At 38.0% G+C, this 27670-nt stretch overlaps 1 protein-coding gene and 1 long non-coding RNA gene across 2 annotated transcripts in view; one reads left to right on the top strand and one right to left on the bottom strand.

Annotated features, from left to right (window-relative positions):
* Positions 1-27670, bottom strand: part of EPHA4 (EPH receptor A4) — a 475816-nt gene that overhangs the window by 35759 nt on the left and 412387 nt on the right. The window lies entirely within an intron of this gene.
* Positions 18916-22778, top strand: LOC306806700. Its single transcript, XR_013775532.1, has 2 exons — positions 18916-18996; positions 20308-22778. It is a non-coding gene; the product is annotated as an uncharacterized lncRNA (long non-coding RNA).

Genomic DNA, 27670 nt, shown 5'->3' with positions numbered 1-27670 from the left:
CCTCCACTGGGGATGAGGTATTTCAGAGGGGTACTGCTGGTAATGGGGTTAAATCCATTTTTGTGATTAAAAAGAAGAAACCAGCATAGTAATGACACTTCCAATTGAAGAAATTGCAAATAACCCTTTGGACAGAGCAAACTCATACAGTGAAATTATGGACATGAGCACAAAAGAGTGAAATGGGATCTGTGAGAAAGAGGAGGATGACCTGTGCTTGAGAGGAAATTATCTTTTGCACAGCTATTCTATTGGAAGAAGAAAGCTGACTACTAACCAAGGCTGAAATGAGGGCTGCTGGTGAATGTGTGTAATATGTGCTAGACCTTTTGTCAGCAGGAAATGCCATCAGCAATGTGAGCAGCAATTCCTCCTATTTCATCTTGCAGTGTGCCAGAGCCTGCAGCTGAGTGCAGAGAATGTGGAAGAGCACAGGATCCTTTGGCTCCCCATGTTTTTGAGAAGAGCAATGCTGGCACAGGGAATACCACTGATCATCCCTCTCAAATCCTGGGAAAGAGGAATGATTGCCTCATGTCCTGCTTATCTCTGCATAAAGTGAGACATCATGGGACCTAGCTTTTAATAAACTCAAGACTGTAACTCTTAATTAAGATGATAAGAAACTAGAACAGATTAAACTAATCTTTTCAAAATTGTTACTTCTACTATAGACATGAGAAAACATGAATTTTATACAACTATTTGGAAGGTATAAAAACTTAAACAATGCCAAAAGGACAGAAATTGAAGATAAAAGGAAATCTGAGATGGATATCAGAAGATTAATATGTGAAACCTATTAAGGACATTCACCAGCTGCTTGAGGAACAGGATGGAACAAACTTATTCTGAAGACTTTTAGAATGAAGTAATAATAGCACAAAGCCCATTTCAATATACATGAGTGTGTGAGGAAGACAATAGAAGGACTAAAAATCTGGAATACTGATGTTTTGCTTCTGTGGCATACGTAGATGATTTTGCCACCCTAATTTTTAGTTCATTAGTAGTGTTTGCCTTCACTATAAAGATGAGAAACTATCATCTGATAAATCAAGTATTTATGAGATGTAATACTGTGACCGTTTTTTGCATTTTTCCTCCCAATTTATCCTAATCTATTACTGAACATGAAAACATAAAAAACAAGGCACATGTTCTTCCATCCATCTATCTTTATTTAGCCTGTGAAAAGAAGGAAAAAATGTTTCTCTCCTGCTGTGGTAGTGGCAAATTCATGAATCGGTGGCTCTTTGATAACAGGCTTATGTCAAGTAAAGTAAGTGTGGAGAAAGCTGGTTGATGAAGCAATACCTGAGAATACCTGAGAGATCAGTTACTAGCTCTATTAGAAGATGCTGTTACCTAAAATAAGAATTTATTTCTAATGGACAGTGTTGGTTTATGTAAGCTATATCTTAAATTGAATCTCTTATGGATCATTTTGGAGGATTTTTTGAAGCTGATTGGTTTAACATTGCCCTGTGACAAATCACAGTGAATGTTACAGAGGGTCCTTAGGCCTAAGGAGTTAAATTTCCATTCTAATCACTACCTGCTGAAACACTTTTCCTTCACACAAAAAGTATTTTGTGCCACAATTTTTTATTAGCTTCAGAAATATTTAGGCTATTTATTCTCCTTTGCATTGGTACTGATAAATCCCACTTATGCCTCAGAGAGTCTGGTATAATTGTCTTAGTATTCCAACCTGTTCTTGAGTTGACCTTCCATTAAATAGATTTGGTACAGTGATAGAAATTTCGAGTAGAACTTGAAGTATGTAGCCTCAGATAAGTTAAAGGTTAAATAAGTCTGATTATTTTTCCTTTCTGGTTGCATCTTCTGAGCGAGTGAAAACTCTCATTCCTGTGGTCTGGACTGTGCTGTTGGGCCACCTCTCCCTTGGCAGACAATATTCCAGGGGAGGCCTTATCAGCTGTGAGAAGAGCCAGAAGACACTGTGCATCTGGCAGGCTGAGCTCCTGTTTACTCACCCTCTGCACTGGCTGCCCTTTTGCAACAGCAAATGTGACATTTGCTTCTATTCCCTGATGCAGCTACTCAAATACACACGCCAAGAAAATATTTGGGTTGCTGATAATAGAAAAGAACATGATTAACTGCACTCCATTTAAAGTGTCTGTGGTCACAGGACCTTTAGTTTTTCAAGGTTTTTTCTGTACAAGTTATCTGAATAACTTGAGACATTATCATTCTACTCTCTTATTTCTACTCTCTTAATGAGAAAGTATTTTTGTGTGTTGGATGCTACCTCTGACTTACTTATTGGAAAAAGGTTTAAATCTTTATTAACCTAAATCATTATGTGCAATTCACAATATTTAAATTTGAGTAATCTGAATGAAGATGGTCTCTGGTAGAGCAGAGCAATGAAGAGAGGCAGGCCCATGGCAAACTCCAGCTATTGAAGGGAGAAAGTGAATTCCAGGAAACTTGGGAACTGGTGCTGACTGTACAGCATCATCTCTGATTGCTCCTGGTGTTGAGGAGGGGCTGAGCTCAAAGAAAAGGTAGTAACACTTTATTTTGTCACTCCTGAGAGAAATTCCCCAGCGCCTGTGCTGGAGGAAGGGTGGCAGTCTGAAGATAAGTGCTCTGCATGTGTGCCACTGTCACATTCTGTCTCATCCTTTTTTTTTGGTTTTGTTTTGCTCAACTATCCTTTAGACATTCCTTCCCCCTGCCATCCTCTTGCATTTAAACTTTGCTGTTCATGTGTTTGGATTAAATGAGAGTTGAGAATACATCTGATCATGGAAATTAGAAGTAGAATTAGTGAAATGCTCAGCACTGTAATCTGAATAAATGACTTATAGCTTGTGTTAATTGTTCAGAGCATAAATTTACACTTGAAGAAAAAATTCGTAATATCTGAAAAAAAACCCACTGAAATCTATTTCCAGTGTATGGTCAAAGGGCAAAATTACATATATACATATAACTTGACTTTTTCCTGGCAGTTACTTATCTAGTTTACTTGTAGAACTGAATGTAAAACAGGGCTCTCAATATATTTATTTTCATCCTCTCTTGGCCTTGTAAGGCAATTGGCTGACAGATGATGAGATTTTCAAATGGTGAAGCAATGGGCTCTGACACTGGAACTGAGCATAGACTGAGTCTGGTGCTTCTTTTCTACCCTGAGTTATACACCAGCTTCATTGAATTCTCATCACAAAAACGAGTTCATGATGTCCCCCACTTATTAGAGTGAAGAACAACCTCTGGTGCATTTAGAATATTTATTATGTGACATTAGCAGCATTTCCATTGTCCAAAATGCTTTGTAGATTGGTTGGAAACAGCTAACAAAGCAGTCTCTCATTTACTCTTCTTCACATAACTAGAAAAAAAAAAAAAAAAGCCCAAGCCATTCCTTTTATAAACCATTTAATACAGTTTATGGTAGCAATAATCCCCTTGAAATTGGCTATATTACTATAGTTTGTTATAGTGCTAACTGCCCTTGTCTTTAGCTTGGTCCATTAACTGAAAATCCAGCCATTAACTTATAATGGGATGATTTCTTCAGGATTATTACCTGATCCTTAGCTTGAACATTAACACTCCTGAAGGATAGTGAAACACTGAGGAAATGTAACAAAAGTTCCCAGTTCAGCTTTTATGTAGTGGAGATCTATTTACACAAGATATTTCTGAGGTTTGCATGTGGTTAACTTTGTTATCTGTTTCACCAAAGATGGACCTGTGCAAGCAACATCTTTATGAAAAAGAGCACTTGTTGGCCCAGATAGTCAGTGGCAGATGAGAGACAGGGAAGGTGATGTTAAATGTGACAGTCTAATAATGGAGATGTAAAATTCACTCATTGTTATTCTCTCCAGTTGGGATTTTGCCTGTGGCTTCAGTGGAAAAGGATTCAAGGCCAAAAAGACAAGGAGCAAATGATTTCCTTTCTTTTTGAAGATACCCACTAGATGTAAAAGGGGATGGGAGAGGGAATCATAAGCAAAAGGGTGTTAGAGGTAGTGCAGGTGATAGATCTGCCCAGAGAATGGACAGCCTACAAGAATTCCTTAAAATATATCCTTAGAATCCTACTGTGATCTATATTTTTGGTCCCTAAAGAAACGTCTTGGTTTGAGTGATGCAATGCCAAATCTAAGAGAGGTTAATTATTAGCTATACAGCATTATTAATTAACCCTGCAATCCACTCCAACAAAATATATGGTTACTAATAAAATTTTGGTGCGAGTTCTGGAATTATTTTCTGCTTCAAGCTGGTCTGAGGGTTTTTTCTCATACCCTTAAATTTTGTCAGTCTGCTAAGAATGGTCAGACAAAATGGGATAAAATATACAGTATCAAAGTATGTAGGAACAGCCTTTAAAATAAATTCACTGTAGCCTCTGGCAGTGATGATTTGAGCTGGGCATGCTTTCCCTAGTGCAGGGCTCCTGCTGTGAAAGAAGGAAAACTCAGAAAATCCTTTCTCCTACTTTGTACCAGGTATCAATATTTGACTACCTGTTCTCTGATCCTAAAGAGAGAAGCCAGGCAACACAGATTTCCTCTGTAGGAGGGCATCTGGGTTCATTCTGCCACCCAGAGGTGTGTGTAGTGTTTTGAGAAGTTCAAGGCCTTTGGGGAAATTATCTGAATTCATTTCTTTAAAATGAGTGTAGTCTTACTTCTGCCTTCTTTTGAGATCCACAAATGAAAAATTTGTGAAATGAACTTCAATAACTGTGTAAATTTAAAAACATAAGTGCGCCTGAAATGAAAATGATGAGATTTATAGCATCTACCTTACAAGCCTTACCTTAGGTTTACTGTGAGATTGCCTGGCTGGCACCTCACCTTGCACACATCAGTGTTTGCTCACTCTTTTGGAGGGTATAGTGGAAATTCTCATGGCTTCAAGGACATGTGCATTGCTGCTGGTCTTTTCTGTATGACCCCTCTGAGTGGGTGAGATGAACCTCTTTGTTTTTCTCTATTGTGTAGTTTTTAATGCTGGCTAAGATCAGAAAAGAGATGCAATGAAAGCTTTTAGAGCAATAAAAAGAAGCATGCTTAGCCTGATGAAGAGCAGTCTTTTTTTTTTTTTCCTATTCTTTACTCTAAGCAATTTTATGCTTCAAAATTATTGTATTTCAAAATTAAAAGGATAAAATATTTTTAAGCATACTGCCAAAATTACATCATATTCCTGTCCTTCAAGTCTTCTTCTTTCTGCAGCTCACTTCCATTATAAAAAGATGAAGAAAGCCAGAAAAAAAATTAAAACCAATACTGATTATTTTTCAACTTAATTAAATTGTAATTGTCATGGGTTTTTTTGGATAAGATCTATGGTGCATTCAGTTTATTATGTAAGCATTTTATTCCTCATATGATTTGACTTAGACTGTAGTCTATTTCTGTTTGGTGTGTTATCAATCTCTTTCACAAAGATATTGACTATGTATGACAATACAGTATATATTTGTGTCATTTCAAGCAAAAATACTGCTCAATCTGCAAAAGATACCCTTTCATTTTCATGGACAAATTAGCACATACATTCTCTAAGTCAAACAGTTCACTTGTGTTTCCTTTCTTGCAATGTATCTAAATTGGAAAAATCTTAAAAAAATATTTCACTATCAGTTGCTTTCCATTTTTTTTTTTTTACCCTCTAAGGTTAATAAGCAGATTTTTAAGGACAAGAACTTCTGTGGATTTATGTCTTCAGAAAGACACTTGGGATATACAGTAGGTGTGCAAGGCAGTGATTCCCACTGTCACAGTCTCTATATAGGAGGGCATGTTAAATCATTTACTAAGTTTGTACTTTGCAAAGGGCTGTGAACCTTAAGCTGAACTCTCAAATCCTGTTCTCAGCATGGTATTACTGACTACAGGTCCAACTGAGGAGAAAGGTGGTCTGTTTTTAATGTGTTTATTAGCTTCCAAGGTTTTATATTGTGTTAATCAGCAGGTTTTTATTTTGAAGTGATTCTGTTAGTCTGAAAATCAGACAGGAGCAAATGCATCCCTCTAAGCCATGTGTAATCTCAGCACATGCTGGAAGGGCATGACTGAATTTCTCCTGAGGGACCCCATTTCCTTAGTACTTGTTTCACTGAGTGATTTTGGGGTCACCAGAGCTCATCAGACAGAAGGTGACATTCTGCATTTTCACTATAAAGATGATTTGATTATTGATTAAACCACTGTTGCACAAGGGGCCCAACACAGGTATTTCTGGCAGTGTCCATCCTAAGTGATCCATTTCATCTCTTGGAGTTACCATTTACTCTGTGGGTAACTATTCATTTAACCAGTACTTTCACATCACTGCAGGATCAAAAATTTCAAATCACAGTAACTGGTGTTTGCCTCTCTGATCTCCTAACTGATAGCAAATGAAGTAATAAGAAGTATCATGTTCTCTTACTTGTATCATTTCCAACATTATTTTGATTCAAAAATCACTGTACCATGGCTGCTGCTTCCCTCCCCCCATTTACCTTTTTTTTCTTTTATTTGAAAGAAGGCTAAATCATATTTTGAAAAAGTATGTTTGTCTATGCTTTCTCTGTGTTTCTCTATAATCTGTTCTTCATACAGAATCTAGATGATTTAAATGCTGAGGGCAGGAGTTATTTCCTTAAACCCACTCTAGTCATGATTCATGTGTCAGCAAAAAAGAATCTCAAAGTGTATTGCCTACCTGAAGTTATAAATAGTAAGTTCATATCAACATCTTCTGTGATGGGCCACAGTCTCTCAGGGGTACTTTGTCTAATTATCTGGAAGCAGAGATTAAAGAACAGGGGATTATATGATTTACTGTGGCATATTAGGTTTAGCCAGGTCCTGAGCTGGCCACTTGTTGATACTTTAGCTCAGTAATTTTAATTCACATAGAATTCTCTCTTCGTGTATTCTTCTTTCTTCTCAGCAATATTTGCAAAGATTTGAATAAACCCAGAGCAAGTGGCACAGGAACGTGTCCAGGTGGGTTTGGAATGTCTCCAGGAAGGAAGACTCCACACCTTCCCTGAGCAGCTGTATAAAGAAGTTCCTCCTCATGTTGAAATGGAACTTGTTATGTTTTAATTCATGGCCATTGCTCCTCATTCTGTCACAAGGCACCACTGAAAAGACTGGCACCATGCTCTTTTACACCCCTTTGAGATATTTGTATGCATTGATAAGGTCCCCTCTCAGTCCTCTCTTCTCAAATAACAGTAGAAAATTAATATTGAACAGCATTAATAGATGGAGCACAGAGTGTGATTCTCTAGCTGCACACAAACACACAGAGGAAAAACCATTAAAGTCCTGCCAAACTTCATAATCCAAAATAGCAGAGTCTGCTGCTTGAAAGAATTCTCTGGGATCCAATGAATCCTCTGTTACTGTGGCTCAGCACTTGAGTCAAGCTGGAACTTGTCCATGGGTGCCTCATGCTATTTCCAGTCAGGAGGTTTTGCAGTGGATCAGCTGCAGTTGGAGATGAAAATTTCTGTCTTGGGCAGCTTGTAGAACAATACCTTCTACCCTGCTAAATAGAAACCTTACACAGATTTCAAGATGCAGCAATGAGGCTGCTTTGGATCTTGCCTAAGGCCAAGTAGATGGATCAAAACTCTCAGCAGCTGGGGGAATAAAACATGGTTGGAAGCTATTAGCTGCTTTGATGCTTTCTGAAGTGCTGGGAATGGTGTAGCACAGTTGTATTCAACTCCCATTCTGTAAATTTGCCAAGGATGGTGTATTTGAGAGACAGCCGTGGTTGCAAACATGCAATAGATCTGAAAAAGAAAGGTAAACACATTACTCTTGCAGTTTGTCTGAAAAATCAGTGATGAATAAGAGGCTTGCAGAAGAACAAGCCAAAAAAATTCAAGTGTTCAATAAGTCATTGAAGAAAATTATGTATTTAGAAACTATAGATTTCACATAGATTTTTTAAATTGATTTCTACTTTTTCTTCAGTTTAATGCATATTTGTTATACAAATCTGTTGTATTAAACCTCACTCTGCCAGATATAGTAAGTACAATTTTCATACAGTCAAACAGAGTTCTGTCTGACAAGGACACTAGAGTTGGTTACAATCAGCACCTCTCTGATGACTTTTCTAGTATTGCCATGCTTTAGTGCCCCCAGAAATTTGAGATTAAAAAGAATATTGAGATTCATATTAATATTTTGGCTTAACAATATGTTCAATCCTTTCTTGATGGCAGAATGAAAGTAAATATTTGCCTGTGACTGAGCTTTGGAGTTGTATGTGTGAGGAAAATATTTTTCATGTGTCTGCCTTTGTGGCCTGCTATTTTGCTTATGGCCAGAACTATCAGAATTAGGGATATAAAATAAACTTGAGATAGTTCTTCAAATGCTTATTAAGGTCTACAGGGCTGTTAGTCATGAGTGGTTTGCTCAGGTATTTGAATGAGGCTGCCCAATATTCTGTGAGACACATCATTTCCCTTTGCAGGAGGACTGAACAGCCTGGTCTGACTGGACTGTGTGCACAGGTGAATAGGAAAATGTAGTGTTTAATGTCACAGGAATAGCAGAAAGCAGATGTGGGTGTTATGGAAAACAGTATTGAAGCCATTAACCTCAGCCAGACCCAGGGATGCTCTGTGAAGTGAGGGTGGGGAAGGCAGAACCTCTGCAAAGAGTTTTGTTTGTAGTTTTTGCTGAATTTTTAACCTCCTCAGACCTTCATCTTAAACTGCTTGGCAAAATATTTATTATCTTAAATTCTGATTGTTACTGCCTAACCTACATTGATACTAATACATGATATGTGAACATAAAATAAATAAGGGCTTACCAAGGAAAAACATCACTCACTTGGTTTATCAGCTTGGACAATAACAGCCAGAAATAAAGATAATAAACTTTCTCTTCTTAACAATGTAAGGCCTAAAATAAACTCTGCAAGTTTCTTTCATTATATTCATTATACTGTTTCTGAAGAACTTTAAATAGCAAAAATTACACAGGGAGGGAAATATGTTGAATTTTTTATTTTTGTCTTCTCATCAAATTATATAAGTCTGCCCAGAAAAATAATAGTCTTAAACTGATTGCTGCAGCCTCAGACTCTCTTAAAAATATTCAGAAATTAAAATGGCATAAAATTGGGCAGCTCTATAGGAATATAAGTAATTATTTTGTAGGCTATTTTGGGTCCTTTGATGACTCTAATTTGGACTGAAGTTGTAAAACAAGATGTTTGTGAGTTGGGTTAATGAGAGGAAAATTCATCCTCCTCTCCCTGCCTGCATACAGACATTAAAGTGTTTGCTTTGAAATAGGGACATTCTCCCTGCAATATCACACTTCCCCACCCCCCAGAAATCTGAAATTTCCTGGAAGGATGCAGTGATTTGAACAGAGTAAGTAATTTTGAAATAATGTAAAGCTACCTGTATCATGGGGTTTTTTGTACTTTTAACCCAATGGACAATCGGAAATCTACCATCACTAAATCTCATTGAAATGTAACTCTACAGGGCATTTGCTCCTCCCCTTCTGTTTGCTCGTGTCTTTCTATCACATAAATTTATGATGAAGTTGAGATACCAAAATTGTGTTTGTCTACTCCAAAATGCTAGATTGCCACATAGTGAAAACTAGATTAGAAGAAAATCTGCACATTTATATCCCTCAGGAAAAAAGTATATACACTAGGACTTCAGCATGAAGAAAACCAGTGATGAATATTCATGTTTATCAATCCTGATCTAATTAAAACTACTTAGTGTTAGACATGTACATGAAAGGCCAAACTAGATTTTTCTAGCTGTTAAAATAAATTGTTTTAACATTCCATGGATTATGTGGATGTCTCATGCTGAGAACTTCTGTGCTAAAAGAATTAGTAACAACAAAACCAAAATGAAATTAAGGTAAAATGTCTCAAAAGAACATTTTAAGACCCCATGTTAGAGTTTTATATGAGGACTTAGAAGGATCTTCAAAGTATTAAACCTCACAAAGCTATTGTGAGGATAAATGGTTTCAAGTATTATTTTTTATTTTGTTTTATTTAGAGAGAGCATTAACACAGAGGAATTAAGATCCCAATTTCATAAACTCCTTGGTTCCCAAACAGCAGTGGTCTAGGCTCTGCAAAAAAATGTTAATAGATGCTTTTTGGCATGAAACAGCATGACAAAAAATCCTTTTTCTACAGAGTTTTAGAGAAAATGTGGGTCTTACACTTCTTATTGAGTGCAGGGGCTGAATTAAAGGGGCAGATCCTTAGAGGTGATGTGAATGTAGGACCAGTCCCTAATCTGTGGGGTGTCCTGGAGTCAGAGCCCCCATCCTGCCCTGCCTGTGCCCCTGATCATTGTCCCTGGGGTGTGAGCAGCCCTGGGAGCTCCTCTCTCCAGCCTTCTCCTGTGCTCCTGCACTCATGTGCCATTTGGAAACCTCAGCCCCTCATTTCCAGCCTGGCCACATCACCAGGTTGGGACTAATGACCACTTGAACAGCTTTGCTTTTGCCCATGAAAAACATTGTTTTAAATGTTCTATTCTATTCCAGATAAAGTCTGTTTATTCTGGCAGATGTTCTGATTTGCCTCAGTCTATGTCAGTGTAGGGTGTCTCAAGCTTTCCTCAAACCATTGTTTATAGTCTCTCTGCCAGTTTGGAGAGCAGAAAGCTTTTTTTTTTTCCTTTCTTCCCACCCCCAATCCCCCCCCCCCCATAGTAGAAGATAATTTTAAAAATTGCCTCAGGCATTTTCCTAAGATTATGATTTAAACTCTTATAATCTCTTGAGGTCCTTGAGAAATAGGCCAGTCTCTGATCACTCTTGAGCAGTTGCCAGCTTGCCTGAAATACAGGGAGAAGGATAGGATATGTCTGCTTTTCTAATTATATTTTTAATATAGTAACTTGCATAACCCTCTTTTTAAGTGACAAAAATTTAAACTGCTCAGAATTATATATTTTTCCACACTGTTATTTTCCACTGAATTATTTCAAAATGATAGGGAATATTTAAGTTAAGCTTTCTACAGTTGAAAATATATGTCTTCATAACATACCTTTAAAATATAGGAGGGAAAATGTAATTATGCTGTTCTGAATGTCCTGTATAGAGGCCTGATTTGAGTAAGCTTTAATCATCTATTATCAACAAGCAGCTGCTTTGACCATGGTAGTGTAGAAAGAAGGCCTTGTTCTTCATAATTTATTTAAATGGACTTTATTTTCAGATGATATACCTGGATCTGGATTTGAATGCTATTTCTGTAATACATTTTCAAAACAATACCTTCAAACCAGTAGAAACTGTCTCAAATTCCTTTCTTGATCCATCATTTAGGCATTAAAATTTGACATGGCCATACTGAAAACAGTCTAATGGTCTTACTGGGGACATTATCCTGTGACCAACAGTGTGTGAAAACACTGTCACATGTGGGTGAAAACAGCTGTGACAGCTTGAAAGTGCCATTGACAATGGACTTTGTCACTGCTTCTCAACTGCAGTCACTGTGCCAGTGTCTGAGCTGGAGCAGCTCCTGTCACAAGAGCTTCTCTCTCTGTGACATTGAAAAACTGGCTGTGCAGTAAATCAGCTCCAGTTAAAGTCAGAAGGGTGATTTCTGCTAAAACCCCCAGAACTGACACTGGCACTTTGGGCACTGGTAGCTGGAAACTGGGACAGCTGTCTGGGAGATGCTGCAGGCTGAAGCCAGGGCAGATGTTTCTGCAGTGGTTGTGAGAGCAAGCCCAGATGGTGACTGGGCCAGGTAGCTCAGAAACAGCAGAATTAATCTGCAATTAGGCTGAGGATGATCAGCCTTGTAAAAGCATTTGCCCATTGAGCCACAGCAGCACTTTGGGCCTGTTGCCATTCTCATGAATTGCATCATTAACAAACCAGTGCATTGAGTCTCATTACTGCAGTAATATTGGGTTTTTTTACTTTTTTTCCTGTGGCAGTCTCATAATTAAACACAATCTGAAGGGAAGGGTCTGTCTTTTGTTGTACTGTTTAAATCTTGCCTTGCACTCACAAATGCAGTTACATTATTTTATCCAACCCCTTTCCTTCTGGAAGATGTGAGGAGGAGAATTTCAACTCAGTTTTGACCTCTTGTGAAAATTTAGTCCAGCAGATATCCCTGCTTTCTCTGCAAGGAACTCTCTCTGTGGCTGCAAATACATGCAGGATGCCTGTCATGCTGTGTTAAGACACATGCACCCAAACATGCCAACCTCAGTCTTCAATATTGGTGCCAAAATGGAAATTAAACTGGGGGAAAAAATAAATTGTACTAATAAACTTTTGTGAATGTTATCTTGCCCATCCTTCCTGGATTTAAGTTCTAGGAAAAATAGATTGTATATTGGCTGTTAAGTACTGGTGGAGCATCTTATCAAACTGGCAGAAAGTTTCCAATATGTCTATATAGAAATCTTTCCAGAACTGAAAACCAGTGAGCTCATTGGAGAGGATCATACATGATCCAATACACAGGTAAAGATGTCTTTTGGCTATGTCTGTGTGATTAAAATACATCCATCTCAATGCTGTAGCCAAAACCCTATAGAATGAGCCACTGAAAATAATATAAATATTCCTCCAAGAGTTTCAAGATGAAAGGTGCCATATTCCTTAACCTAGTACAGATTAATTTATCCTTCACTGAAGAGAAAAATAAATAGACCCACACACACTTGATTGCTGGATATAAACCTGCTCAGATTACTGCTGAGCTTAATTGGTACCTTTTTTTATGAAATGGCAGAAATAAACATGAGGATCCTGTTCTACTTCTCAAGGGAGAAACCACCAGCTTAAATACTAGTGGGTTACTGTAGAAGATGCTACAGCTTACCTCTAAGGAAATACATAGAGAAGGCAGAGGATTGGAATGGAGAAAGGCACAGGAGAATTTGAGTAAACATCCATTACTTTCACTGTTGTTGTGCATCAGGTATGAACAAACCAAAGAACACATTTTCTGGAGTCATTATTTCCCAACAATTGAAAGTAAACACACAGGAAAACATTAACACACAGAAAATACTTAATTTCTGAGCAGAGAGAGCTTTTCTGCTGTGCCTAACAGAGCACATCCTTATGAGCAATAGGAATAGAAATGTTTTCACTCTCCCAAGGTCTTGCTAAAGGTACTTTCTTTCCTTTTCAACATCTGTTGGGTTGGAATGTGACCTCAGCCTCTGAGAACCTCATGCTCTGTCCTGGTGTGTTTTGGTTGCATTAGGCAGGAGCAGAGTGGGAGGTGTGTTTCTCAGTGATGAGGTGTGGAGCAGTTTCTCAGAGGAGAGTGAAAGAGCAGGAGCAGCCAATTCCTCCTGACCCTGTGACCCTCCAAGCATTCACACAGGCTGGCCCCAGTCCTGGTCTTTCTGCAGCTGGAGTGCAGCAGCACAATAGGGCTGGAATGCCTCCCCTGGGAATTCCAGAAAGGTATAAAGGGGTAGGGAGAAAAAAAAACCAACATTAATGTATGCTGTGCACTGAGAGATTAAATGGATCCTCAGGAATGGGAACACTGCCAGTAATAATGATGTTCAATCAGATGACAGCCTTTGTAAAAGGAGCAGTTGTTATTTCTATGTATATATGCACCTGAGGAAAACCTGAACTGATAAAAGTGCTCAGTGCAAAATGTGAGTCAGTCACAATAGGCCAGTCTGAAATACTGTCTCTTTGAGCTGTAGGAGCAGTTAAATTCTCATAGTAAATGCAAATATTTTCTAGTGTTTATTCAGCAGTTTGATCAAAACGTCAGTATTTTTATTTTTTATCTTCTCTTATAGTTACCTCCTAGTGAAACCAATGTTCCAAGCTTCAGTCCAATACTGAAGATGATAGAAAGTTGTTAGTAAGTTCAACTGTTTGGCTCATAAGGATTCACAAGTGCTAGATCTCCTGGCTCCTGAAATGATTTTAAAGTGTTCTCTGCCTGTCCAGTTCTGCAAACAGCATTCCATTCAAGGGAAGCTGGGTTTCACATGGAAAAAGGCTTTTACTGCCATAGCACATCAACTCTCTAGTTTAGGTAGTTAAAATTGGATAACAGGGATTTTTCTCTGAAATAAAATATTTAGAAATCCCATTCAAGAAAATAGAAACTTGTTTTCCTTCCTTTTTTTTCTACTAGAGGTTATGGAATAATTTAGAAAGTTGATCCTACAGCTTATTTATTCATTTCTAGGCTAGATATACCCAAATAATTTGGCACTTGAACAAAATCACAGAATTAAAGTGGTTCCAGTTTCTCTCTTGGCAGTGAAAATGAAGCAGTGTTGTTATGCTAACATCTTCCTTTAATTTGCATGGTCCAAAAAGATTTATTTTTCCTTTCCTTTGAAAGAAGGGACAAATTTTCATGTCCATCTCAGCAACCCTTACAATTAGCCTCCTACTTAATATGCTCTCACCAAACAATATTCAATGTCTGTATGACTGCTCAGTATGTCTTATAGTCCTCCTGCATTTTTTCTATAAATGGAAATGCTCTTGGACAGTGTTCTGAGCTCCAAAGGACTGGTACTGCCATGGAGTAGGATAATTAGCTTATGATTTAACTCTATTGCTTGGAAAATATTTGTTTTCATCTGCCCAGTCAACAGAACTCTGAAATGTTGTCCAGTCTATGCAACTGCTATAGCAAGGAATTATCCCATGAGTGGCCAAAGCCCCTCCAGCAGCAATGCCTGGGGCTGAGGCTTTATTTTAGTGACTGACAGTAGAACCAGTCGTGTATGTGTATATTCTGATATGGAAAATATCAGGAAAATCTGTCTTATTGAGGATCTTTTTGGAGAATGTCAAGGAGCTGCTTTTTAACCAAGAACTTCAGTGCAGTGCAGGGTGTTTGCAAGGTTGCATCAAACTGACTTTATTCTCTTCCTGATCTACTGAGCTTGAGTTTGTGTTTGGTGCATGTCTTCTGTAAATAACAATTGATTGGTAGTAGCAGTGACTCTAAGTGACATTTTTATTTGAGAAGAGTTTTATACTCAAAGATTAAGAAGATTTTGTTTTGCTGTGTATTTTCTCAACTTCTTTTCCATCCCCTGGATGGGCTGATTTCAGAAAAAATCCTTCTACCTTGAAATGTTGTCTTTAGGAATTAGTTCTAGCTAAAAAAATAAGTGAACATGTATGGGAGGATAGTTTGTAAGGATAGTGCACAAGGCAATTTTCCTCTTTGAATTACAGCTGTGCTGATTACTGAGGAGTGGAAACAGCCTTGCCTGCCCATTGAGGATGGGTGTTACAGAAGAGTGGGTCAGCTAGTTATCAGTTAGTTGGAGTTGGAGCTCGAGACCCAGAGCCTGATGCAGTTTGGGATGGAGTCTGCTGGCTGTGCTGTGAGGAAGTAAGGGACATATGATCATGCAAGGGACAGATAAGGTAAGAAGATGCTGTGAGAGGAACAGACAGGGTCAGGCAGCCAGGGAAGGGACAGCTTGGGGTTAGCCAGTCATGCAGAAGGAAACTTGCAGAGAGGAGAGGAGTCAGTGCTGTGTGGAGCTGCCTGAGAGAAAGTATGAAAAGCTGTTAATAAAGGTGGTGCCAGTTGTGTCCCTCTTGACAACTGTAACAAATATGGGCTATGTCTTTGCCTTGCCACAGGAAGCTGATATTCCTTGCTTATGATTCACAAAAAGATCATTGCTGTATTTCTCGAACAATTGTTTCATATGACAAAAAAGTGTTAAAGATTTGTGAATGGACAAGTATTTCTGATAGCAAGCCTAACCTGTGGTTTTGGTGAATGAGATTTGCCTCACTTTGTAGAGTACCAAAAGGTGTGGGTTTTTAGACATGCTATTCCATTTTACCTCTTTGGCTTGGAAGCTCCAGAATGCTGGGATTGGCACAGGCATATATCAGGAAAGAAGTGATTATGGACTGAAGGTGTCATTCTTAAGAGTGATGGCTCAATAATTGGAGAGAATTGGTGGCTTGAGAGAACCCACTTGTCTCCAGATGGCTGTAGACTCTGCAAATTGCTGCACAATTTGTACTGAATAGATTAGTGGAAGATAGAATTCCCTCTAAGCATATTTGAAATTGGGAAATTTGGAACTGAAGGGTTCATCTCTTGGGCAGTTTTCAAAATCTTAACTGTGCAGTGCCAACTTGCTTTTTTGGGGAAATGTTTCCTGGTTTAAATTATCCAGTAAAATATCAGTGCTAATGGGCTATTGTGGGATAATTTCTGTTCCCAGTTTCAATTTCATTGCCTTTACACTTGCCCAAATGAAGTGTAATACATACAAGTGATGAAAATTCTGTGCTTAGGCTGTGAGTTTTAAAAGGACTTTATGGAAAGGCCTGTCTCTGGTAGTAAATTCTACCCTAAGGATTTATTTTTAGACAGCACTCCTATTTAGCTGTCTAAAAATTATAGTGACTAGTTGAATTGTTTTAATAAATTTTCAGTGTTTGGATTAGCCCTATTAGATCACACAGCCCTTTGATTGTTCAAATGTGTTATAGAATTTCCAGTACAACTTTGACACCTGTTTTGAGCAGTTTCAGCCCTTAGATGCAAGTAATTTGTTCAGATAATGCATTAAGAATAGAAATTGATGTGCAGTCTACAAAAATACCTGTTCCATGATCCAGTGTGTAAAGGTGTCAGAACAAGAGCAAAATGTTTGATGTGAGGCAGAAAATATGAACCACTTTGAGGGAAAGTCGTTAATACAACAAATTCTGCCAAGATTTTACTGGCAAATTATTTGTTTCTTAGCTCACAAACTAGATGCAAGCCTTCAACCATGTTATTACTCAACAGATAGCTCAGTGATTTTTATCCTTGTTCCTTTACCCTGGACTGTGCTCAGAGTGCAAGTATTTCAATAATCTCTTAAATTCCTTACACTGCCTGAGCACAAGTTTTATCTGAATACTTTATAGTCATAATTTGAGCAATTTGCAGTATAATTATTGCTCAGCAGAACTGTGTGGTGCTGTTTCTGGTTCCTGCTCAAATGATGACTGCCTCTGATCAATGTGCTTTGGACTTGTGCCTTTCTCTGCATGTTCACCAGGATGTAAAGGCTGTTACAGTCAGGGGCAGCAAACAAGAACTTGCACTCACTTTTAACCCTGGAGACTCAGTTTGCTGTGTGTGAGCTGGGCAGTGGCTATTCTATAATACAGGTGTGCCTGTGTGACATCAGAGCATCTATAGAGAGTCCAGATCACAGCTTTGATGTATGAGTTCTGTTTCACCTATGTTTGTAACACTTGCTTCAGTTATTTCCTTTTTTTTCCTTTTTTTTTTTTTTTAAATTATTGCAATAGAAATAATGGATCTCCTGAGAATGTAGAACAATTGTGAAAAATATCCCATAGTATTTGCTCAACTTTAAATATTTGTGCAGTTGAATATCCTGCTCAAATCCATAACCTCACTATTTTATAGTAGACATGAGTAAGGTTTGTTCATATTGCAGATTCTGATAATGAAACTTTCTTCTGCCTGCATTCTGCTAGGCTTTGTCACCCATGTGCCATTCTCAAAAGTTAACAGCTTTATCCTAGGCTGCCTCTCCCAGAGCTGCCTGTAAATAAATTGATGCTCAGAAATAACTTGGCAGTGGTTGGAGGGCTAACATGTTAAGATCACTGCCTGTTGCAATTACTATTATTCCCTGGAGTTGTTGCTTCATTATTTCTCTTCTGTTAGTAGTGCTCAGTTACTACTCTTAGCACAAGGTATTACCTTTTCTCTAATTTTTATTTTTATTAATTTTTCTCTAATTTTTATTACACAAAGTAACATGTCTATATTTGTGGCACTATTTCAAGGCTAAAATCCCTATGCAGTATTCTATTATCAGAAAGAAAAATTGTTATTGAACAAGCTTCTCTTTCAAATATAAATCTCTAACTAGACCCTATCTCAATTACATATTTGACCACTGCACAAAATTATTTCTCACATATGCAAATAAATAATTAAAAGACAATAATGATTTGCCTTAAGGGTCAATTAAGGAGTCCCTGATTGGGTCACAAATATCCTTACTCATATCCTGTGCCTTTATCCCCCAGGCTGCTTTGTTTATTTTTGAACATCCTTGCAAAAAAGGAAAGTTTTACAGCATGAGGCAGCTCCACCTGTGACTAGTGCAGGGTTTTCTGGATGCTGATGAGCTCACAGATGCAGATGATTGTTCCAACCCCCAAAGCACTGGGTGATGTCCATTGGGTTCACTGCTGATGTGCTCAGTAATGAAGACAAATTGAGCTGCTTCTCCTACTCATTAACTGCATCATGCTTTATAAACAATAAGACAACATTCAGAAAATGGGATTTAAATGGACAGTATCATGCTAGACTTGCAGTTTTGTTTGACTGAAGACCAAGACAGGTTTTCCTGTACAACTTCCAGGATATAAAATTTCCAATTGAAATGAATTTTTAAACAAGCATTCCCATGTGGTGCATATAAGTCAAACACTGCATTAGAATCAGAAAATGAAACTCATTCAAAAGTCTAAGCAAATGTATAAATGGGTAGTTTATTTTCAATTCTGATGCAAATGGACAAAGTAAGCAAGCAGAATTATTGATCAAATGGAAAGTCAATTTCAAACTTTCTTTTAAGTTCAGTAATCAAAGGTGATGTATGTAATGCAAGCAAAGACAGATTTGTGTTGGGAAGGTTTTTCTTTGTTTTGGTTTGGTTTTTGTTAATGCTTTTGAAGCCTGGCATATTTCCTGTAGCTTGAGCTCTGTAGGTATTCTAAACTTGGAAATACTACATACCTGAATATGTTTACTTTTAAGGATTACAAAAAATTGTCTGCTTTGCCTTATTACTACAATAATTAAAATGGAATTCTAGTGAGGCTGTGTGATAGAAAAATACTTTGAATATTTTGTTTCAGGCCCAAAATTTTAGAAGAAATTCTACTCAGACTTCCTTTGCCTGATTCTTAACTGCAGTGTTGTCTTTAACTGATGCAGGTAGATCTAAATAGAGCATAGGGTCCAGAATTATTGGTATCCAGTTCTATTTTACATATTATTTTTGCTTGAGTATTAATGAAGGCTTTAAAGAAATATCCACATCAGTCACCACAATTAAACAAAGTGGAATATGTAATGCCTAAATAGGCAGAAATCAGCTGCTACATCTGCAATTTCCCTCCTCAGTTGTACTGTAATTGAAAGATAAATTCTCCAAATTCTGCCTGTATTTGCCATAGGTGTGAATTTCTTTCTTGGCCTGGCCATGTGTGAAAATTGCTCATGCAAATTATTGTCTTGCTTTTCAATGTGTAAGGAGTTGGTTGTTCAGGATAATGTCAGGGGAGCCAGACAGTTCAGGTAGACAGGACTAAACCAGGGAGTATGGCCACCAGATTTACCACCAAAAACAGAGGCTCAACAGTGGCAGAAATTGGAATTTATTCCAGGACAAGGAGCAGAGCAATTCCTGGTGCAGAACTAAACTGGGCTTTGTGTCTCAGAGTGAATTTCAGGCAGCATGGGCTGATTCCAGGGCAAGGTAAATCAATAGTTTTCTTGGAGATGAATCTGAGTATCCAGGCTGGGTATCCCAGGATCTGGGCTGATCCCTCCTGCTGCCTTTTCAAGGGCTCGTGGGGACACAGGAAAGTGAATTGGCTCTCATCTGGCATCAATACTCCAGTATTCATTTTATTTTTCTTTCACTACTGAATTAAGTTACTGTCACCACACACTCTGACTTGCCTGATAGTATCTCATATCCCAGGTGGGGCTATCAGATGGCTTCTCCTGAAAAGGTTGCTGTTTACACATTTGTTCTATTCAGGCACCTCTGTTTGTCTGTTAAACAAAGTAGTGTATTGATCTTAAAATTTTTTATTATTAAGGGCCTCAGAACTGTCTGTAATGTATTGATATTTCAATCTTTATTTTCCAGATCTAATTTCAAATTTGACAGAAGTGCAGATTTGAAATACTAGCCCTCCCCTCTTCCCTGTTTTGTTTTGTTTTTTTGTTTTTTTGTTTTTTTTTTTTTGTGTGTGTGTAGTTTCTCTGCAGCTACAGAATGAGCATTCTCTCTTGTGGACTCCTGTCTTCCTGTTATACTTTCTCAGTTCACAAAAGAAAAATAAAACAATATCTGGTTGCAGTGGTTTGATTTTGCATTGTTTCCACCAAGCCTATTCATGTGGGGTTTTCTTTGTTCTTTGGGTGTGTATGAGTTAACTTTTGCCAGCTTTTTTGAATGCCAATCACTGCATCTACAGCCCTCAAAGAGGGAGTACCAATGGATTTGTTTTTTAGGAGCTCAGAACATCCCCAAAGAGAGTGGGGCAAAAGGAAAGAAAAAACCAGCTTGAATTTCCTGTGATGGAGCTATTTGAAACTTAAAAGGTGTTGAGAAGATTTGCTGTTCATTGTTCTAATAAGGTGCATGTCAGTGATGTCAACATAATGTGCTGAGGAAATGTCACACATGTCTGCAATTGGCTACTTCTGGCTGGCCAAGCACAGCTGGAAACCTGGAAAACAGATGTTGCTTTCAATCAAGCAAGGGTCAGAGCAGGTTGGGACTTGGAATGTCTACATTTTTCCATCTAAAAATGATTCTTGGGTAGTTTTGAAGGACCAGTAATAATTTTAGCAGCTTTTCTGGGGCTTTTTGTTTTGTTTTTTAATATGCCTATAGAACAGAGGAACAAAAACCAGTGGGCACACTTCCAAGGAACTTGGGACAATGATGAAGAAAAGAGTCCAACACAAGAACATGATTGCTCTGTTCTCTGAGCCACACCTGGTCACTTGGTAATACTTAACCATGTACAATGAACAGTTTTCTACTGACTAAAACATAAACATTTGAAGCCACCTGGCTGAAGTCTACTTGGCAAGAATGAGAGCAGCAGTCATTTTATGACTCTCTATCCTGATAGAATTCTCTGTTCTTTCTATTTTATTCTCTGCATGTCATCCTCAAAAGATTGAACAGAGTTGCTTTGTGATTGGCACACAAAGAAGATAACTTAGAAATAATGCAGAACTTGGAAACAATGCAACTGCACAGAAGCCTTGAAAGAGAACCAAGACTTTGCTTCCTGGCTACAAGTGTGTAGCTGTAAATCTGGACTTGGTTCACAGAAATCAGAGTTTCTTTTCCTGCAACGGAAGAGGAAGAGTTATGGAGGCTGAAGTGTAGCAGTGAAGAACAGACCAAGGCATCACTCAGGACAAGCATTCATAAATGAAACAGGATCCCCCTTTTTGTCTTTTCTTTTGTGCTTTATTTAATGTGCAGTCAAGAGGTAAATGACAGCTTCAGTTCACTTGCTGTTTACAGCTCCCTGAGGTTTTGCTTGCTTTTGTTTTTTTGTCTGTTAGTTTGGGGTGGATTTTGTTGTTTCTGTTTGTTTATACAGCAGATTTGTGCAAACATCTGAATTAATCTTAAACTTAGACAGGATACTGCTACCAGTGCAGCCATAGTAGTGCAAAAATTTCTCCTGAACTTGCTGCCTAAAATTGCAGTTCAAACACCCTTTATCAACTTTTCTAAAATTTATTTTGCCCTCTAGTGAGAATAATGTTGTTGATGGAGTTGACTTCTATATCCTCTCATGCATTTCTGTCTCCCTTTCCTTCTGATATTTGTAGTTTACCTGTGGTATACAGGGCTGGTATCCTGTCTCATATCCATTGCCTCTGTCCTCATTCCTCAGTGCCTTAGTGCTTTTTCTTCAGATCATTATAGCCTTTCATCCTTTTTTCACTCTTGTTCAGGTTGTAATTTACTATTTTAATATTTAGTCTCCCACTTTAATGGTTCTGGGTTTTTTTGTTTTTGCTTTTTTAGGGATTGTTTTAATCCATAGGTGATAGCAAAACCATTACTGTCTGTGTACAGGGGCCCTGTCTTTTGAGATTGCCTAAACAAGAGTTTTAATTCATTCTGTTAATGGCCATATCCCCTTGCCTCCTCTTAGGTGGTTTCTTGAATTTCAGCCTCTGTGCACTAATTCAGCCCAAGCAATCACAGCAATAGCTCAGTGAAGGAAAGATGAGAGAAATAACATCCAAAAGAGATCTTTGGAGTGCTGGTGTGGTCCAGCTGCCCCCTCAAGGCAGGACAGTCTCCATCACTAGAGGAGATCAATTATTGCTTTACCTGCCTGACTCTGGAAGGCTTCTAAGTTTGGAGGTTCCTCAGCTGCCCCAAATAAATTTTGTGGTGCTGCATTGGCATCCTAGAGAGGACATTTTTTCCTAAGGGTTTTCTCTAGCTTTCTCTAGTTCCATTGTTCTTTGGCTGATAGTCTATTTATCAAACTCTTAGATTAATTCTGTCCTGAAACAGTGTAATATGGCCTAAGGTAACTATTTTGCAAGAGAGAAGCAGTTTTTAGGTAGTTAAAAAAAAAAAATCCAATTTTTCCAATATAAAATGCAGTGCAGCCTCAATTATCTGAATGTCATAAGAAACAGTGATTGTAGTGTGTTCAAATAGTCTAGGGAATTTTCAGTGTAATTAATAAATGCCAAGGGACATAACCCTATTTCAAATGACTGACATTAGACTATTGCATGGAAAGATAAAACTTGTTTCTTCATTGTAATGTACTGACACATGAAACTTCTGGCAGCTAAAGAGATTCTCTGTGCAGGAGTTCTTGCCTTGAAATCATCCTGGTTTATGAAACAAATAACTGAAAATGTGTTAGGGAAGCAAGAGATTGACTGTGTTACATCAAACATGCAAAATAAAAGCATCATTAATTGGATCTTTTAGAGATTTTGATTGTTTTATAATTTCTTTGGAGATTTGCACCCTAAATAGGTTTTGAGAAAGTGCCATACTGGTGGAATTAGAGAATAAAACTTCTAAATCTAAATGGCATTATTCCCATATTGTGATTTGATGTGCTCTGATGGGGCAGTTTCTGTTCAGCGTCCACAATTCCTCCTTCCTGCCAGCAGAAGGATGACAGTACATTCATGACATCCCATGTGCTTGGTGGAAGGGATGTGTCTGTAGGAGCTGCCCACATCACCTGCTCATTTCACATTTCTGCAGAGCTGATGAAATTCACTATTGACCTGCTTGGGGTTCTAACCAATAATCAAGCAACAAAAAGCTCCACATCCCACACCAATTTTTGAAGCTGCTCTTCTCTAGAGGTGAAATATTTTTAAGCAGTCGTTCAAGGAATAATTGAATTGCTCTTTCAGTTTCTCTTATTCCCTGTCCTCAGGTGCCAGTGACCAAAATTGACTCTATTCCCACCTCAGCCCTTCCTTTCATGTTCCACCCACAGAACCTTGTCAGGCACTGGGTTAAATTAGTGAAAGTCTGTCTGGAGTTAAATTAGCTCAGCACTGTCAGAAACGAAGACAGATTTTGACATATTTTAGGCTGACTAGTCAAATAATAATAAAAAAATTATAAAGAGCTGATAATTTCAAAAATGTGTGTGGTTAACTTGAAAGAATTGCACTTGATCAAACTCATTAGAACTTTTCACAAAATTGTGTTGGTAGTTGCTACTGATTCTGGTTATTTACACTTTAAATCCAGGGCAAGAATGTGTTTTTAACTTGAATACTTAATCTTATTGTTTGAAGATTTAAAACACTATTTCTTCCCTGTTCCCTTCCTTTGTGGTTGAATTATTGCCAAATAGAACCCATATAGTTTATACTTGGAAATCTCAGGTAATATAAACTTCAGAAAGCAGTTTAGCTTCAGGAGATTATTTGCATTACTAGTTTATTTGTTTATACATGGTTGTTGCACTTCTTTTTCACTTGGATACAGCAAAAAACCTCAAAAGAAATATGTTGTTATGCTTCAGAGGTTTCTTTGGCTGCTGTTTAATTTCTCATACCTAATCAAAAAAGTTCTTTTTGACTTCTGAAGTTTATGGTAGATAATCTGAATTATAATGGGCTTTATTCAACATCTGTCTGAATCCCCTGGTAGGTACTGCTTTCATTTACACATCAGAAAACTGATATCATCAGGGAGGATCTATCCTTAGCAGGATAACTAAAAGTGATATTTTCCACCTGAAAATTCTGGGGTATTTTTACAGGAAGGGGAGTTAGCATACATATTGCAGGTTGGCCTAGACAACAGAGTTAATGTCTATATTCTGGAGTAATATAGTTGTTCTTTAGCCTCAGCTCTTTGAGATGTCACATTTGTGCTTCATTGAAACAATTCCACAAATTGGAATATTCAAAATGACAGTGTAGTTTCAAATGCCAGGGGACAGCAATTATGCTCTGATTACTCTGGATTTCAGCTTTGAAATTCTAGTCTTTTGCACAAATAATAGTTTAATTTCATCTGTGCCAGGACTGAGTTGGTCTGGTCTGTGCTTGTAGTCAAAAACCACAGATATAATGACATATTTGTGCTCTTTACTTTTCCCTCTTCAAAAGAGAAATATTTATTTATGAGTAGGGCTGGTCAAACACTAGTTAAAATCATGATAATAAAATTGGGTAAAATGAACAAGTTCACTGCTGTCTAGCAAAAAGGGGTTTTATGTTTTCTTTTTCTGTTGCAATGTGTCAAACTTTTTCTGAATCTTCTCTATATTTCTATATTTCATTGGTCATAGAGCAAAAATGCTCCAGGCAGCATTAGAGTGACAGTCATGATGTTTAAAACCATGTTGTGCTCATTTTGGTGTCCTTGTGTAGCAGAGTGTGAAGTGAGCTCCACCAGAAGTCCTGGACCCTGTTGCACCTACACAACCCTCAGGGTTCAAGGGACTCTGCTGGGTCCAGAGAACTCATTCTGGGATCAAGTTAGAAACATAAGGGACAGAGAAATGCATGAGTGAAAATAGAACAAAGTGTGTATTTTTTAAAATAATTCACTAAGTCATGTTCTTTTCATTCTAGGACAGAAAACTGTATAATTCCCATTCAGACATTTAGAAAGCTGTACCTAAAAAGACTTTTGGGAAGAAAAACACAGAAGTTTTTCTCTCGTATTTTCCCCCATCAAGGATGGTTTCAGCAGCATGCTCCCACAAAGGAGAAATGCTCCTCTAATTTTTAGTTTTAGTGGATTGGTCTGACACCACATAATAAGCCCTGGCCCTGAGGCACCAAGGCTCTGACAAGAAATATTGTCCTGGACACATCTTGGCAGTGTTACCCTGGCTTCTCTGTATTTTCTGGGCTTAGGGCCTGGAGCAGGCTGTCTTTGCTGGCAGTCTGAAATCTGCCAGCTTTGCCCAAGGTGCTTTTTTCACAGGCTTCCACAAGGCCAAAAGTGAGCAGTACAGCTGAGCATTTATAAATTGCATTTCAAATGAAATATACTTCCAGAAGAGTCCTGAATCATAGAATGGTTTGGGTTGGGAGGGGCCATTTGCTGTAATCCCCTCTGTTGAGCAGGGACATTCTCCACTAGATCAGGTTGCTCAGAGCTCTGCCCAACCTGGCCTTGAGTGTGTCAAGGATGGAACATTTATCATCTCTCTGGACCACCTGTGCCAGAGCTTCATTGCCACCTGTCTAAAATCTTCCTTATATCTGGTCTGAATCTACCCTCTTTTTATTTGTAAATCATTGTCCTTTGTAATCACAACATTTTTTTGTAAAAATAAGTCTGTCCCCACCTTTCTTCTAAGCACTTTTTTAGTATTGAAAGGACTGTCAATGATGCTTCTATTCTGAATGATAACTTTGTCAAAAAGCCTATTTAAGAGGAATGAAATCATTTGACACTCTCTGTCTTTTTGCTTTTTTAGATGTTCTTGATTTCTGTTCAGGATCAGGCTCTGAATCATTTACCATAGCTGGGCTATTCATAATTTCTCTTCTGTAGAGATCATCCTATTTCTGGGAAGGAGTAAGCTCATGCTGTAACCATTGTATCAGTAAAGAGGTAAATAGGTATGAACAGTACTGCACAGAAAATTTGGCTAAGATTGGATTTGTGGTATTTATTTTTTTATCTACTGAGACACTGATTTCTAACTGTGGCTTGTGAATGAACTGAAATTTTGTCTTCCTTCTATCTGCCTGTGATCTCCATGGGTTTCCAACAGCTTAACTGAGGTAGTCCAATTGTGGCTTGTATCATTAGGCAAAAATATTTCAAAGGCTGACCACATGCACTTGCATGATTATTAACAAGGAAAAATGTAATGTGGTGGAGCTAGTCAAGAATCCTGTGGCTCTGACTGGTGGAGAGATGTGAATCAGGATTTTGAAAGAATGAGAACCCTGACAAAGCCATTTCTAGCTACTATAAAATGAAACTTTCGTACAATGATAGCTGCAAGTTTAAAATGCTGCTGCAATCTGTGTGCAGTCTTCAGTTGTGAATGTGCCTTCCACATTTACCACACTGCTAGAGCTGCCTTCAGTTGGTATGTGTAGGAGTGGAGAACAGAAATGCTCATTGCCAAGGCACTTTGGTTAATAATAACTAATATCAGCTATCACAGCTGTCTCTAATGCAGAGATGCACAGTCCTTCAATGAGAAAGGACAGGGAACATTTGAGTGCTTTGTACCCATCTGATGAGTTTGCTTAGGTAATGCTGCTTTACCAGTTTAGTCCTGCCATGATAATTGGTTTTTGAGCACTGCCTACTTAGTTGATACCAGGATCCCATTTGGCACTGTGGGGCTGCTTGCCTCTTTCTCTGAAGTGTTTGAGCACAGCTTCCAGAGCAGGGAACACCAGCCCTCATCTGCAAAGGCAAGAGTGCAGGGCAAGCTGCCAGCACGAGCCACCAATTCCAACTGCAAACATTCAGTGGGTCTTCTGTAGCTATGCTACATATATTGCTCTGTTTATTCTAAAGGGCAGCATATTGCAAATAACAAACAATGTTTACAGTGTGTTTAGTAACTATGGCAACCACAGGCTGATGAGTTTAAAAACATAGGATGGATTCCATGGCAGATTATTTGCTATGTCCTTTTACCAGACAACATGGAGGTAATAATGTAGTATTACAGTGTGACAAAGTACCTTCCTGGAAACCCCTAAAAATTACTTGGATAAATCTTGCAATGTAAAGTTACTTAGGCACTGTCTCTCACTGATGTCCATATAGCTGCTTGAGGTTATATCATTTTTACCAAATATTCCAGTCCAGTATTAATATCTCAGCAGATCTGTAAGAGCAGAATTGCAGTCATTGCCATGGAAAAATGAATCAGGAAGTACTATAATTTAGGTTTTTTAAATCTTGCCACCTTGGAAAGCTGTGGTTATCAAGGTGCCCAGTATTTAACTTCTAAATTCTAAATAATTTTAGAATTCATATTTGACATTAATACCTTTTGATCCATGGCTTCGTGTTAGGGCTCTTTCTGATTCTATAAATTAAAAAAATTCTTAGGGATCCAACATTACTCTTCTCATTCCAATTTACTCTTTAAAACCATATATTTCAGTGAAACAATTAGACAAAAAAAGCAATCCTATCAGATTATCAGAAGCATGAGCAAATTTTGGGTCACAATCCTATAATCAAATACATCAGATCAATAATGTTGGTCCTGCATCTGTTCTGTGTTCTTAGGTAGGCAATATTCTAACTTAGCTATTGATGGAATGAGAAGTAGGTAGATAAATTGTGGGGTTTGATTTGTTTTTTGTTGTTGTTTGCATAGGTCTACACTTAACCTTTAAAATT

Source organism: Erithacus rubecula, assembly GCF_903797595.1.
Source record: "Erithacus rubecula genome assembly, chromosome: 11".
Classification (NCBI taxonomy): Eukaryota; Metazoa; Chordata; class Aves; order Passeriformes; family Muscicapidae; genus Erithacus; species Erithacus rubecula.
This window is presented reverse-complemented; position numbering and strand designations above follow the sequence as displayed.